The 16,408-nt window shown below is 31.9% G+C and overlaps 1 protein-coding gene across 1 annotated transcript in view; it reads right to left on the minus strand.

Annotated features, from left to right (window-relative positions):
- The window catches only part of LOC148281536 (uncharacterized), an 88,416-nt gene extending 78,588 nt beyond the window's left edge, over positions 1-9,828 (minus strand). Inside the window, exon 1 of the mRNA XM_088226571.1 lies at positions 9,693-9,828. The gene's annotated coding sequence lies outside the window, so the exon portion shown is untranslated. The remainder of the gene's footprint in view (positions 1-9,692) is intronic.
- Between the last annotated feature and the right edge of the window lie 6,580 nt (positions 9,829-16,408).

The following is a 16,408-nucleotide window of genomic DNA, read 5'->3' on the forward strand; positions in this document are numbered from 1 at the left end:
TTTGCTAAATAGTGTTTTCATACCTTCGAATATTTTTATCAAATATTCAGATTCAAATATCATATCCTCCCTACCAACGCTTATTCAAACGCAACAAGTTTTATTTTATTTTATTTATTATACATACGGCCTTAGCCAACTACAATAGTTATCACATGCACAAGAAACTGAACAAAAAGAACATTAAACTATGTAGCAAAAACAAACAACTTTTTTTCTTTTATTAATAAGGTTCTGAGTCACACATCCCAAATTAGAGTTATTTTCTACAATCAATAAACCCTTATCCGTATTGATTTGGGTTAGCTGGCAACTTAAAGCGATCAAGGCACGGTTCTATTAAATTTCTGCTCTATGATAATTAGTTTTGATGTGGAGCATCATAACGGTAAGCTCGTTTAATGAAACGTCAACAGGATGATATTCTGATTAATTACAGATCTGTTATGGAGACATGGAAAACTCATCGCACTTAATACAGGATTACTTTAATTGCATGGTGGATTATTGGCAACTTATACCAGTAGACTTTCTAATATTAAAAACCGTTGAATTTTAATTTTAGCTTAACGATCAAAACTAGTTTTCTCAAATTCACGAAACCCATGGAAGAAAAATCATTTTTCCTTCTTGAAAAGAGCAATTTCAATCAAATAAAGTAGGTAGGATAAAATAATTACTTTTTCGTTTCTGTTAAGATATCAATGCATTGTGTCGTAATTTGTATTTATCCTACTGCTTAGTAAATAAAATTGAAAATATCTTCGCAAATAACAAAATACATTAAAAATAATGGTTTATTCTAAAATGTGCTCAGACAAAATTGATTTTTTGGAAGATGTTGAATTTTAACATGTAAGTTGTTTTTTTTTTTTTTACAAATGAAGAGAGCAAGAAGACACATAAAAAACAACGAATAAGTCAATCATAATTTCTCTTCTATTATTTTCGGATTCGGGTTGTGGTGCCGGATCAAAGGTTTGTGGTTCGAATCCCACTCTACCTCAACTTAATTCTCATTTTCTAAAAATGATTTATTTACAACTCGCTGAAAATTTTAGTGTTTGGGTAAATCATAATTTATTTTAAAACATTTTTTTTTAAACGTGTTTTTTCACTAAAATATTTTACAATCTCGAACCGGCACCTGAAGCGTAAGACTGGTCATCTAACTTTCGATTAACAAAAATGATCAAGATTGACTGTGATTGGTGTATCAATGTGATAATGAAAAGCAAACACGATAATTTGTAGAACATATTTTTTTATCAATTTATTTTATTTTTAACACAACTTATGATGCACATAATATTGTGTTGTCTTAAAAATACCAATTTACCGTTTTTGCACCACAACAGACCAGGAAATGCAATTACAGTTGTGAATTAAGGTACGGAACATCCAAGCTTGAGAAAAAACACATTGATATTTTTGTGTTCTGACCGGCAATCAAACCCGTAACCTTCCCTGCGTGACTCAAGCATCTTAACCACTACACCACGGAGGACGCCTAGTAACAACAAATGGGAAACCATGTTAATGCTTTAAATAATAACCAAAGCAAAATCTCTCAATGTTGGAGCATCCAGGTCCCTAATAAGTATTTAATCATGATAAGGAGCTGCACTCGGAGTGTTGGATGCGTGAACCGCCTTCTGTATTTGTGTTGAAGTAAGATCGTTTCCCTCGGGAGGTCGCTGAAGGATTTTATTCCGGTAACTTCTCCGAGGCAATAACCAAAGCTGCGACAATCCAGGATGAAGAATACAATGTTTTAAACCCAGGGTTACCAGTCTAAATGTTATCTATATATTTATTAGTAATACAATTATTTTGTGAACGAAAATGATAGAAGTAGAAAAAAATATGATAACCTTTCGAATGCAGTTAGGTACCGTAATTTCACACAACCACGGTCCAAACAGCCGCGATTGACGTCACAAGTTCACTGCGGTGAGTTTTGCTGATCGGTGAATAGACTTCCCGTAAACTGGAAATCCATCACAATACTCTGGCATTGAGTATTTCTAAAGAACCAGTTACGTCATTCAAAGTAGTTTAATTTTATTGGAATAATTTTTATTAATTTTTTCACACATTTTCAAGAAACTTCACCGTACAATTCAATGCCCTAATTTTTACTGAGGATAAGATAACATGTTTTTTATTTCATTCCCCGTAGCACTAAACTTCCTGATTGCTTTTCAAATGCATAATTCTAAAATTCTTAACCCTTTAAGGAGGTGAAAAGTTAAGCGAGTACATCCGTTTTTTATATAGCCTAGCACGTTGGTGTTTGCTTCTAATCGCATGTGTCCTGTCAGCACATTGATTTAATATTTTTTTGCAACTGCTTCGAAGACGGTGCATAGTTAAATAAGCATGTTAGTGTAATAATTAATGTAATTAATGTACTGACGAAGAGACTGGGAAATCAAAAAACCAGTAGACATAAAAAAGTCGGTAAGTGGCCATATTCAAATACGAGTATATGATAACATTTATTAAGAATATTAACTAATTTTGCATAATATTAAAAAAGTTGATTCATTAATTTTTTATTTTAGCCTTGTAAATGCCTACAATTTCATATTTTGTTACGATTGCTCCATATCTGTTGAGATAAATAATCACCGTGTAAAATATGTTTACTTTGGCATGTGCTTATCATTATATATCTACTAGTAAACTTTAATAATCATATTTTTTTATATAATATAAAAAAGTAATCGTAAGAACTAGTTATATAACTTACAAAAATTATGAAAACATGTCATAAGTAAAGAAGGTCAACACGTCTCTAACTAAGTCCTTAACAACTTTCAAACTTTTGGACTTCGTAGTTTTATATTACTATCCCAAATCTTACCGGCATCACATGACGGCATAAATGAATGACAGCTAAAAATAGAAGAAATTATTAAAAAGTGGGCTTTTTGGATTCGTGTAACTATTGTTACGACAAAGACCTGAAAGAAGATAATGAATTTTATTAGATTTTAACATAAGTTGTGTGCGCTTTCTTTCAAACAAGATGATTAAATAAAAAGAAATACCACAAATTAGTCAACAATTCAAAACATCTTAACCGTACACTGCATAAATATCGTGAGCAGCTTTGCCAGCTTCATTCCTTAGAATGAACGCAAACGGATGGAGGTAGTGAAAATACTTGTTTTCGTCTACTTGACATTCCATTTCAAAGGCTTTTAATCAAATAATATCATATATGTAACGCTAAAGCAAGCACGAAATCTTGTTTTGCAGAATTTTTTGTATCGTATGATGTATAAACTTTACTATTTTATAGCAGGGATGGATGGAGAATACCTTCAAGAAGGGGTGTAATCCAGTCTTTTGTCTACAAATATTTGGACAAACTCAAATATTGTAATAAAATAAATAAAACAACTTTGTTTTAAACCACTATTTTTTTTCCACCGATCGGTTTCAAAGCAAACAAGCTTCTTCGTCAGGGTTTACGTAACTAATGAATTGATTCCTTTATTATTTTTATCATGTTTACATCATGTTAAAAAAAATAAAAAAGGAGTAATAATAATAATCAATTAGTGGTTAAAAACAAAGTTGTTTTATTTATTTTATTATAATGAATAACCACAAAGTTAGTGCTTCAAATATAAACTTTATATCAAATATTGTAATTTACCATTTTGTTTTCAACGAAAACAACCTATATTAAGGGGGTTCTCTGGTTTGACGGTCGGATTTTAAAGCATTTTTTGGATTTTTTTTGTAAAAACTAATGAAGAGATAGAATTTCGGAGTTTTTATCATTTATTTATAAATGTTTCAAGAGTACACATTTACTTTTAGCTTAAAATAATCAATAGAACCAAAGTTATAGCGCTCTGAAGACACCTTACTCGAAAAAAAGAACGATCTCTACCTCCACAAAATCAGCTGATTTGCTTATTCGAAACTAAAACAATTGGCTAAGTTTTAATTTTTAAGCTTAAATCTACCAAATGAACTATTATAAAAAGAAAAATAAAAAGAAAATGTTGAAAATTTGATTTTTGACAGACTTCGGAACACAAAATGTCGAATTTCATGTATTTTTTGTTAAAAAAAAAAATATTTTTAACTTTGGGTGATAATAAATCATTTTGTGCGTCTAATGTTGAATCGACTCTATTAATTTAAAGTGAATCGGATAAGCCATTCTCAAGATATGATGTAGGAAAGTTTGAAAAACATAGTATTGAGAAAAACACGTTTGAAGTTTTATGTACAGTTACATCTCATAAAAGCGCCAGCGCTCCGAATACCTGCTTCTTCTAACTGCACTATCTTTATAATGGCTTCGAATTTGTAAAATTTACTTTACCAACATATTTTAAATATATTAAGAAAACAATTTATATAAAAAAAATTTTTTTTGACCTTATCAAGCCAGAGAACCCCCTTAACACCTACTATAAAAATTATAATAGTTTCGAAAAATCACACTGTTATTTATGATCACATTTTTCTCAACCCTATCGAGAACCTTGTTTAAATATTACATGTGGGTAGTATAAAATATAGAGGCTGAACTTAAGTATTCTTGTATGGAAACTAAAACACAAAAATGTTTTTTTATGATAATTTACCTGGAAAGCCCCTCAAACGTACGAAAAACCAGTTTATAAGTTTATGTACACCCTAAAATATGTAAGTCAAGAAGAATATGGTGTGAAAATAAGTTTTAAGGGATAAATCTATTTGAATATATGATGTTTTAGAATTTTCTCCGACTACATGCGTAATTTTTTTTATGAATTATGAATTATTGCATTTTTATGGTTGATCTTAATATTACAAGTGAAGGGGTCATTTTCAAGGTAAAAAAAATATTAGAAACTGGAAAATCGTCATCATCACCGTTCCCTTTCCGCACCTAATGGTGCATAGGGCACTGCATTGGTACATCAATCACAGTGTATCTTGATCATTTCTATTACTCCAAGGTAAATTGATCAGTCTTACGCTTCAGAGTAAATAAATATTTCATGCAACTGGAAATCAAGTTGGGGTAAAATAGAGTTCGAACCATGGTCCTCTGATTCGTGAATCCTGAACACTAGCCACGGAATCAGAACCCAATTGATCAGATACAAAAAAAAAATCTTGATAGGATGGTAATGTGAGAAGGATACATTCGAAACTAGACAGAAGTGGACTAAAATAAATATTGTTTATTTGGTTATCTAGATTTTTTTTTTTGAAATGTACTTTAAATCCAGTGTCTTTATTGAAATAATGTTTATTTTCTATTGATGGTTTGCGAATTCAGAAAAAATATTATTATTTAGACACCTTAATGTATGCAGAGACAAAACTTAAGGTGAGGAAAGTACATTCTAATTTCAATTGCAGAGAAAACCCGAAGGTGAAGACAATAGAATGTACTTTCCTCACCTTAAGGTTTGTCTCTGCATACGGGTATTGTGTTCTTTTACTCTAATATTAATTATCTAATAATATTTAAGTTTTTTCAATGTAGATTGAATCGCAATCATTACAATTTAACTGGAATATGCCAGGTTAATTATTTTTGTACTTTGTCTTTGTGTTTTTTGAACAATGTTTCTATATTATTAGCTGTGGAAAATGCAGGTTCAATGTTTGATGGTAGGGAATAAGATAATTGTTTAGAAAAATTGACATTTGTAGAAAGAATCCGCCTCTGTTGTTAAGGTGATTAAAAATGAAATTGGTTGCAACAGAGAGGGAAAACATTTTTGAGAAATAGATATGGAAGTCTAGGCATTTACCGGGTTTCTAACCTGTCATTGGCTGGTTTAAGTGGCCACTTCGCACACTGTGTAACATTAACCATTCTGCCTTTGTTTGAACATTCACATTCCCTCAATTCTTCTATCTCTTGACTTTTGTGAAGTTAAAGAGCTGAAACCTTTATCATGTGGGTGAGATTCATCCGGCTGAACCAATTCACCTACTAGGCAACGCCTGAAAACAATTTTCCAATTTTTATACTTCTTTTTTTACCAGGTAGTTAATTCATCAATGTTTTGAGTCAAATCCAGCAAGTCTGCAAGCATTTGGACATACTCAAAACATTGTTGATTATTTATTAGTTTGCTTTTTTGTTTTCGTTTTAATATTTTATTTAATAATTTCTCATCATATCCATTATTGTTAGCTATCTGTTTTATTGTATTAAAAAAAATGGTGGTGTAAAACAAGTTTGTTATATTTATTTTGTCATAATGAATAACCACAGAGTAAGTACTTCAAATATAAAATTTAAATGATTATAATCTTCACAATTTCTTTATCCACACTCAGAGGTGGATAGAGCAGTATATTGCTAAACCGCTCTTTGGCCTTATGCTGTTACTGATTCGTTTCGAAAAATTCATTCGTATAAGAGGGAACGAGAGCAAAATATGGTTTTGATTGCGTTAGAATGAGATGTGTATATGACGAACGAACGAACTAACGAAACTAAATTGTTAAAGAATAAGCCTGCTGTCCACACTCAGTGGTCGATAGAGCGGTGTACTAACGACATTGTATTTCGATCGTTTGAAGCACGTAGGAAAAGTAGTCCACGGAAAGTGAATAAGGAAGTTCAGCTCTACGGGAAATAGGATATTTAAAAAATTAGGCACGGTGAAAATAAGAGCATCTAGTTGTACGGGGAAGTTTCTTGAAAACGCAGGAAAAAATAGATGATTTAAATAAAAACGAACTACTTGGAACGTGACAAGTTTGTCCGAACCAACCATTTAAAATATAGTTTTATTTATTTATTTTGGCTTGACACGGGCATAGCCTAAAAAGCCTTAAAAGGTTAATAAATATTTAATTTTCTTATTTTGAATGAAGAAATAAATAAAATAAAATAAATTATTATGTAATAACTTATATTTACATATCCGTTATTATTTAAAAATACTTGGTACACTTCCACTTATTTATTTGACCAATTCGCGCTTCTACCCTCAAATGGATATCTGTATGTTATAACTTATATGTAAATATAAGTTATAACATGACTTTTGTGTCAACAGATGGAAGAGTTGAGGAAATATGGATGTTAAAACATGGGCAGAATGGTGAATGCTACACAGTGTGTAAAATGGCCACTTAAACCAGCCAATGACAGGTCATAAGCGCTGTAAATGCCTAGACTTCCATATTCCCTTCACAAATATGTTTTTCCTCTCTGTTGAAAAAAATTTAAACATAAATGTTTCTTAACAATCTTGCTAAAAATCAATCCTGTACCCCCAAGAATCAGTAAACGAACGCACCAAACACAACACTTAGAATTCGACTAATCTCCATTTGATTCTCATTTTCAGAATTTTCACCTGAAACTAGCCATCGAGTCGAAACACACACGGGATTCTGGAAATATATGTATTAGATGATAACATAAATTGTATCATTTTTTTCAAATTCAAAACGTTATACGTTATTTGAAAAAAAATTGTCTGCTCTATAAGATATTGCGTTTGTTTTTACGTTTTATTTATTATTTTATCAGATTACAAACCTTTACAATGAAACTTCAAGAAGACGAAAGTGGAGATTTTCGACATCTTCTATTCGCGTTCAATGGAGAGAATAAAGCTGCCAAAGCTGCTCGCGATATTTGCGCAGTGTTTGGTGAAGATATTTTTAGTTATTTGTAAATTATTATCTTTCAAAATGAGAATCGGGTTGTGATAGAGCGGGGTTCGAACCTCGAACCTCTGATCCGTGAGCCCGCAACACTAGCCACGGGACTACAAAAGGGTTCAATTAAACTTCTTAGATTTTCACAGCCTTTCAGATGCACAATGTGATTTTCTGTGTTTTTGTGCTATGTGTCAGATCATCTACATCTCCTTCTCAATCTATGTTGTATTATACGTTAATCTCAATAACTCTGTAGGGGGTAAAATCCAGTCCTTTTTTGCAAATATTTGGACAAATTCGAAATGTTGTTGATGTTTTTTTCATTTCAATAATTCGCATTTTTTTTGGGCTCTCAGCAGGAAGCGTACAATTGTTCATCTTAAGTTAAAGTAACAGTGTTTTTTGCACCAATAGATACAAAAGTTATTTAACAAGAGTTTGAAATTCTAGCAAGTTGGCTTCGTATCAACAAGCTCAGTCTCAACATTAAAAAATCTAACTACATAACATTTGGTAAAAAACGATATATTTATCTTAATATCGCTTTTGGAAATGATTATCTTGAAAAGACTGACATAACAAAATATTTGGGAATCTACATAGATTCACGGCTCACATGGATTCACCATGTTAAATCTAAAATCTCTTTAATCACTGGTATAATGCATAGGTTTAGAGGAGTTCTTCCGATCTCACTACGCCGTGCCGTGTATTTTTCAATGATACACTCTCATTTGGTATACTTGTCGTGCATCTGGGGATTTGCCACAAAAAAGTGTGTATCAGAAATACAACTAATACAAAATAGAGTTATAAGAATATACTAATGGAAACGCATGTCAAAGACATTTACAAACTTACTGACATTCTTCCATTTTTGGTCATACCGTATTATGAGATTGCAAAAACGGTGCTTTAGGATGTAAATAAACTCTCTCACTAATATTGGCTATACTTTCAATTGTGACGTCCATCAGTATAACACGCGACAGAGTCAAAATATTCTCTTACCTGGATAACGCACGACAAAGTATGATCTAAGGTCTCTGCTGTGCCTTGCTTGTAGTGAGTACTACAGGCTACCGGAGTCCTATAGAACGCCAAAAAATGACTCTTCATTTAAAAAAATACTATTTGAGGAGGTACGTGGAGGGTCAAATTTAGTTTTAAGTTCTTTTTTTCCTCGGATATTTCTTTCTTACAATATTTTTTTAATTTTTATAGTGGATTGTTTTAATTTATTTGTATTAAATACTTGCTTGCTATCTTATTTCAGTTTTATGCACGTATTATTACTTGTTACTATATTATTATTATTACCATACCTTTATGTTAATATTATTTTGTCTTAAAATGAGTTTGTTGTAACTCCTGGGAGTACAAAAAAAAAATGAAAATCAAATTGTGGAAGGGTAAAATTTTTATCCATCGATCATCGAATCGAAAGTAGAATACTTCTAAAAAAATTCATTTGCATAATGCTTCTACATACAAAAATACAAAAAAAAAAATTTAACTTTACATATTTTTGTTCTTTTTACCACTATCCTCATCGGATGATGCATGGCGCACTTTTTTCGAATTTCAGAATATAATATCTCAATATTTTACCACGCAGGTTAAGACTTATCATTTATTAGTCGACTTTTATCAGTCTTATATTTTTTATTTAAGTTTAAACAAGCCCTTTGAAATATGCATAAAGAATCAAATCTGGCACCTTAAACAAGGAAGTCAGTTAAACAGAGCTGTCTTGTAAGATGCAAGTAATAAATAATAATTAATTTTGAGTAAGCATAATAAATACAATGAGCTAAATTCAAAATAACAAAACAAAGGTTTACACGGTTAAATGACGGACTAATGCCGCTAGCAATTTCATTATCAGTCTGACCATATTCAAAAGAAAACCAAAAATACGTCTGACAATTATTCGTAACATTACATTTATTAATGAGCATTGTTGGGAAATGTACCTTAATGAAATTTAATTAATTGAGTTACTCAAAAAAAATACACGAATCATTATAACTCACCTCACAATTGCAGATAAGGTGTGAATTTATGAAGCATCCATCATTAAACTACACTCACACAATTTTATTATTGTTGTAATTAATTTTAATAACTGCCTGTTTTATATACTTTATTAACTGTTAAAACCATTACAAACTACTTAATATTACTTTAAAACTATCGGAAAAAAAAACTAAGTGTCAATATCATCAATATTCACGGGTTGATTGATTCATCGTCCATATCTCGTTATTTTAAATTCTGATCGATTTCAATTAAATTTGAAATTCGAGCCAATGGCGCGCTTGTCGCGGGCGCCGGTCGCGAGTGAGGGTCGCCCGGCCGCGGCGGAGATCGGCGGTCGACTGCGGCCTGAGGACTCGAGCCGGGAGGACCACAGTGGGAGTGAGGGGGTCGGTCGGGAGGGGAAGGCGAGCAACAGCCGGGAACAGGTGCTGGGAGAATGAAAATGGGACGGGATCGATCGCATAGCCACCTGTAAGGATGTCGATCCAATCGACGTGCAGATCGCGCGGGAAAACCGACGGCGGAGTCGGTAACTCCGCGATCTTCCTTGCCGACATCACACATAATTACAATAAATTAAAAACATCAAGCATAGATACCAATGCCACTTAGAGGTGAGATATTAGAAACATCAGTTTGCGTCATTCTAACAGAAGCAATATTACTGATGATTTGAACGAATTCTATATAACCAGTTTTTTTTATTAAATTAAATTTTAAAAATAAATGCAAGAACTTACGCAAAACACGTGAAAACGCCTTTTCAGTCATGTTTCGTGCACCTGTTTCAGATGTGTTAATAAAAAATCATTCTTAATCCCAGTAAAGAAATACTCTCAATACATTAAAACCACTTCAAAGTAATGATGCAATAACTTAAATTTACAAATAGAAAATACTTGGTACACTTCCACTTATTTTTTCGACCAATTAGCGCTTTCACCCTCAAATGGGCATCTTTAAACTGATAAACATTATTCAGAGTAATGATAACTTGTATAAAACTAAATATTATTTGAAGTGTAGGTACATTTAAAAATAAAATGAAAATTAATCAAGTTTTCTGTAACTCAATCAAACTTTTGGAGTATTTTAGAACGTTGCGCTGGAGCGAACAGTCTCAATAGAATTCTTTCAGGTTTATTTTTTAATATGGTCGACATAAATTAAAGGTGGTATCTTTCAAGCACACTTCAACATATCCGTCAGAACAGTAGTTTCAGTGCATGAAAATACAGGATGTGAGGCAACTTTACCTAAAGAAGGCACTGATACACTTCTGGTTGAACAATAAAGAAAGGTCTCTGCAAGACGTTTTTACGAGGTTTTCCAAGAGTATCAATTATGTTTTACCGATAATTCGGACGAATTTATCGAACAAGTACCTCTCTTTTATCGCACCAAGAGTAATTATTATTTTGGAAGAGCGTATTAAGCTCTCAAGAATAAAACTTATTTTCAAAAAAGAGTTTCAGGGCTGGTTTTACCTTATTTATTTATTTTAACTTTTTTTACATAATGTTATTTGTACATTGGCGGGCTTATTACCAAATGACATTTTTTTCTAACCAGTATTTCAAATATTTTTGTTAGTTTATTTATTGTTTTGCGTATTTTTGATGTTTCTCATTATTTGTCCATTTGTATTAAGATGTGCCATGTATTTTCTAATTATGTTTTTGTTATGTATAATATATAATGGTGATATATATGTATGTTGTTAAAGTGTTATAAATATATTTGTCCCAATTTAACATAGGACTTTGGTTCCTTGGGTCAGTTGGGATTTTTGTCTCAATAAATGTTCATCATCATCATCATTCCATATCCGCTTACTAGTTGGAGCATATGGTATCCTCAAAGAACCTCCATGCATCTCTGTCGGCTCCCGAGTCAGATTTTCGTCTCGAAGTTCTGACATAAACTGCCGGCAAACCGTCAGCAGTGGACATCCAGGACGTTGAGAACCTAATGCCTTGTAAAGTAGGCAAGCGTGGTTTAGGCTCTCAGGAGGCATCCGCAGTATAAAGCATAGCCAGCCGTACCGCCTTCGCTTGACGAAAGTTGTCACCGGAGTTTGCTACGTCCGTTCTCTTATTACTTCATTCCTCAAAATGTCAAACCACCGCACACCCATGATTCTTCTGAGACACCTATTCTCAAAACTCATAATTTAGCTGTTTTGGGCCCTAGTGAGGTACCATGATTTGCATCCGTAGAGGAGAATAGGTGTTATGCAGGCGTTATATAGGCGGTACTTGGTTTTCACCGAGTAAATATCCAAAATCCAGATAGCCTTCATACTGTTGAATGCGGCGCCCGTTACTCCTTACCGTACTTCCAGTTCTTTTTAAAGCTGCCATTTTCTGTAACATATACTCCCAGGCATTTGAAACTCTCGACCCTTTCGATGATTTGGTTTGGCAGAGTCAGGGGATTTTGAGCATCAAGGCACGAAGTATTACACAGTACATGGGTTTTAGCAATATTGATTGTTTCTCAATAAATTTTACGTACATTTAAAATAAAAAAAGAAACAAAAATAAAAAAAGGTAGATTTCTTATAGGCAGTACGCCTGTTAAGTTATACGGTGTCACTAAATATGTGCGTTCATTATTACGTTTTGTGCCTTCTCTGTTTTTTTTTTCTTATTCTTTAAATTAATTTAATTAATTTTTTTATTATTTTTATCCCATACACGTATTTTTATTTTATTATTTAATTGCAACTTTTGAATTTCTAAAATTTCTTAATTTTTTAATTATTTTTATTTTAAAGACTTTGATGTACTTAACAGTTAAACAGCTAACATCACTGTTAAAAAAATATATTGACTTTTTTAACAATTTTAGTTTCTATGTATTCCTATTTTCTGTATGCGGTATGTGAAAACTGTTTTTTTTTCCCCAAATAAATAAATAACCCCTGCACTGGATTTAAAACGTACATGATCTTCGAGCGACCTAAACTCAAGGTGAAGAAAATATATTCAAATCGCATATGCAACTTGGTGATGAGGACAATAGAATGTACTTTTTTTACCTTGAGTTTTGTCTTTGAATAAGGGCAGAAATATTAAAGTACGCCACATGTATGGTGTTGGTACTGATCCATGCAATGACCTATGCACAATTGCCAAATGGAAAAGAAATGTATTATTACTTCCGTCATCGACGCTTACACGATTATTAATTTCAGAAAACATATGAAAGTATTGGTAAATTTCATCGCGTGTTTGAATTATCCGTGTTCGGGTGGATGAAGAATACAGTTATGAGTGTGAAATAGAATCAGAGTTCTGAAAAACAGTTTTTGACTCGTTGGCTGCTCGCCTATAGAGTAAAGAATCGCCCGCCTCATAGTGTAGTTGTCGAAGCGCACGTCTACTACACTTAAAGTCCCGGGTTCAGTTTCTGAGAAGGTTGATATGGAATGTTTTTTTTTAAGTTGGCGGTGCTGAAGTATTTTATTGTCCCTAAAGCATAAGACTGCTATTTTCTTGTAACAGATGATCTAGATACGCTGCATTTAATTTTACAACAGTGCCCTATGCATTATCGGATGCGGATAAAGGTTTAATAATGATGTATTGTATGTATGTAGCTGTTAATTATGGACATACAAGTACATGACATTTAAAACTAGCTTCAAAAACTATTACGAAAAAATACTAAAATAATAGTATACAAAACTCTGATTAAACCAATCCTGACATATGCCTCCGAAACCTGAGTTGTGCCAAATAATATTGAGAGCACCATTGCAGCTTTCGACAGAAGAATTCTGAGAGTTATCTATGGCGCTATGAGAGAAAATAAACATTGGTGTCGTCGCTAAAACAGAGAGCTATACGATATCTACCGAGCGCCCGATGTAATCAACTCCATAAAGGTAGGACGCTTGAGGTGGGCTGGCCATATAATTAGAATAGATGACGAAAACCCCATAAAACGCCTGACTTTCTCTTTGTTACAAAGACGAGAAAGACCAGAAAGGCTCAAAATGCGATGGATAGACTGGATCAGCCTAGATATGACAATGTTGGAAGTGAAGAACTGAAGAGGAAAGGCAGCAGACCAACTAGAGTGGAGGAGACTCCTGGATTCAGCCAAGGCCCACGCAGGGCTGTTGAGTTTATGATGATGATAACAAAGTTCATGATATTTACTAAGTAAAGTTTAATTCTATATGCTATTTTAATTAACCTTACTTTTAAAAAAAACGTCACTTTTTAAGTACATACGAGTATTTAAAAGAGAAAAATTATTATTATTATTAATTTTTATTAATAAATTTCACAAAAAGTACCTGTTTTTTTTAAATTCTATACAGATATACTTTTATAAATCTAGTAAATGTCATCACTGTTAATCTAAAAAAAAAAAGACTAACTCTTGTGCTTACACTATTAATTGTAGTTCTTTATTTATAAGAGTTTATATAATTTTGAATATACGAGTACATGAGAAAAAAATATAAACATAAGACATATAGAGAAAAAAACAGAAAATAATAATACATTCACACTAATTAAAATTTAATACAGTTTCTACACGTGTTCGAAAAAATTCTTGAGATTTACTTTAAATTTATTTATTGATATATTATTTTTAATAGTTTTTATTTTATTGGGGAGATTATTATAATTTTCTACACCTTAGAAGACAAAGCTATTTTGACAATGACTTATGTGGAATTTAGGAATTTTAACATTATTTTGGTATCTGAGTGACTTGTTCATCTCAAATTCTTATATTTTTTATAAATTTGTACACTGGAATTTGTTTTATAAAAAGCGTCCACTGTACGAACCTTACATAATTTATTTAGACTTTACGTATTAAATGTTGAGGGTTTCTTAAAATAAAATCTTTTAAAAATTAATCAGGCTTGAAGGTTTAAGTCATTAATTCGCGTCTTTATTTTACAGTATTATCTAAAGCTTGTCATGCAACTCATAGTGACATAATCATTTTTCAGGAAACTGTGTCAACTGAATGTTTCAGAAAAATTTCAGAACAATTGGAACATAAATCAATTTCTATTTTAGAGATTTAAATGAAAAAACATTTTTGTTGCACTGGGTTTTGATTCATGTTTTCAAAAACCTACTCTTGCAAATGTAATTGACCTGACAGTATTCAGATTCTTTATTTATTTATTTTATATGAAAAAATCATCTGTGCAAGAAACTGAAATAACAAAAAAGTATGTAGCACGATCCACACATAAGACTTCGATCCAAACTAACATAACTTCTATAAAAAAAAGAAATGTGTACAGATTCTTGTATAATTATTTCAAGATGAAACAAGGCGTAATTTGTTTTACTGAAATCATTTTTTTTTAAAATTACTTGATTCTTGTTATTTCAGTTAAATTGTTAAAGCTGGTGTTTTTCTATCTTCCGCCTTTATAAATTTAGAAAGCGCTAAACACTTCAAAGTGTTTTCTGTACATTTATTTGTTAATATTTATATGAAAGAACTGATAATTGATTGTTGTTTTTAAAAAGAGACTAAAGGCACTGTCACATTGTTATTTCGTATTGTTGACTGGTATGATGGGGAGTAATCTGGCGCATATCACTTCTGTTTTTTTAATAAGGCCAGAATTACACTGCTCTTGCGTGGGGTGACGTGAAGCAACGAGCTTAAGACTAATACTCCATTTTAGAGGCTTTTCGGCAAGTGGAAAAGAAGAGATAAAGACAGAAGTTGTGAAAAATACATCACAACACCCCAACCAATCAAAGAAAAAAATTTCATGGATTTTTTTGGAACTAGCGTGAATTGACCCGACTTCGTCAAAATACATATCGTGAATTTATCCGTTTAAACAAATGCGCCACGCCGCCTTTCACTATACACTTAAAAATACACGATAAATAATAAAAAAAACATGATTTGAACTGGGGTAAGCGTTTATTATCGTTTCCTATTAAGACCACCTAAGATGCATAAAGAACTACATTGGAAAAAGAGTCCTATTTTCGTCATATTTTATATTTAGTCCCGTTAACGTAAACACATATCTTCAACAGAAATTATTTTTACATAAATAAGGATTTGCACGTGTATATTTAAAGTTGTAAAATACTTATTAATTTTTTTTTATAAATTATTACTCAAGTACCATAATTTTCATAAATCAAAAGTGCTTGTCCAATTTTTTAATGTTTTCTCTTTTCTTACACCGTATTTGGTTTTCTTAAGTATTGTCAGAGAATATTAAAAATTATAGTAAAATATGCCAAAACAGAATATTGATTAACAAATTACAACAGGGATGGAGAATACCTTAGATAAGGGAATATGGAAGTCAAGCCATTTACAGGGCTTATGACCTGTCATTGGCTGGTTTAAGTGGCCACTTTACACACTGTGTAACATTCACCATTTCGCCTATGTTTGAACATCCATACTTGTTAAATTCTTCCATTTGTTGATTTTAGTGTAGTAAAAGAGCTGAAACCTTTATTGTTGTGAAGAGATTCATCTGACCAAATTATTTCACATCAACAAATGAAAGAACTTAAGAAATATGGATGTTTAAACATAGGCAAAATGATGAATGTTACACAGTGTGTAAAGTGGCTACTTAAATCAGCCAATGACAGGTCATAAGCTCTGTAAATGCCTTATATATATATATATATAGTTGGATAATTTATATAGCGCCATATTTGTGAAAATCACCTCAAGGGCG

This window comes from Micrasema longulum, unplaced genomic scaffold (assembly GCF_059751315.1).
Source record: "Micrasema longulum isolate JH-2025_06_02 unplaced genomic scaffold, ASM5975131v1 h1tg000438l, whole genome shotgun sequence".
In the NCBI taxonomy this organism is placed as follows: Eukaryota; Metazoa; Arthropoda; class Insecta; order Trichoptera; family Brachycentridae; genus Micrasema; species Micrasema longulum.